At 59.8% G+C, this 336-nt stretch overlaps 1 protein-coding gene across 1 annotated transcript in view; it reads left to right on the forward strand.

The window, feature by feature from the left end:
- The window catches only part of HDAC7 (histone deacetylase 7), a 14,826-nt gene that overhangs the window by 2,574 nt on the left and 11,916 nt on the right, over positions 1-336 (forward strand). The gene's annotated exons all lie outside the window — the stretch shown is intronic.

Genomic DNA, 336 nt, shown 5'->3' on the forward strand with positions numbered 1-336 from the left:
CTGGTACCTCCCTGCAGCTCGCCCGCGGTGGGTTGATGGGGCGAAGTGCCCTGCTGGTAACCCAGTGCCTGCCCTTTCCATGCCATTCCTGAGCGAACAGCTCTGGCGAACGCGGTCAGCCCGGCACGGCTCGGCGTGGCAGCCTGCACACAGCCCTTTTAGGGCTTAATTAATTTATAGAAATTAATTAACTTGGGCTCAGAGGTGCCAAACGCTGGCACAGGAGCATGGAGCATCCCTGTTGTAGCCTCAGAGTGTTCCTGCTGGAACGGCTGGATGGGGATGTGGCCTGGCATGGGTAGGAGCATGGGAAGGGGCCCCAGTCTGAGGTGGGGA

The sequence above is a fragment of the Buceros rhinoceros genome, unplaced genomic scaffold, assembly GCF_000710305.1.
Source record: "Buceros rhinoceros silvestris isolate BGI_N320 unplaced genomic scaffold, ASM71030v1 scaffold21659, whole genome shotgun sequence".
Classification (NCBI taxonomy): Eukaryota; Metazoa; Chordata; class Aves; order Bucerotiformes; family Bucerotidae; genus Buceros; species Buceros rhinoceros.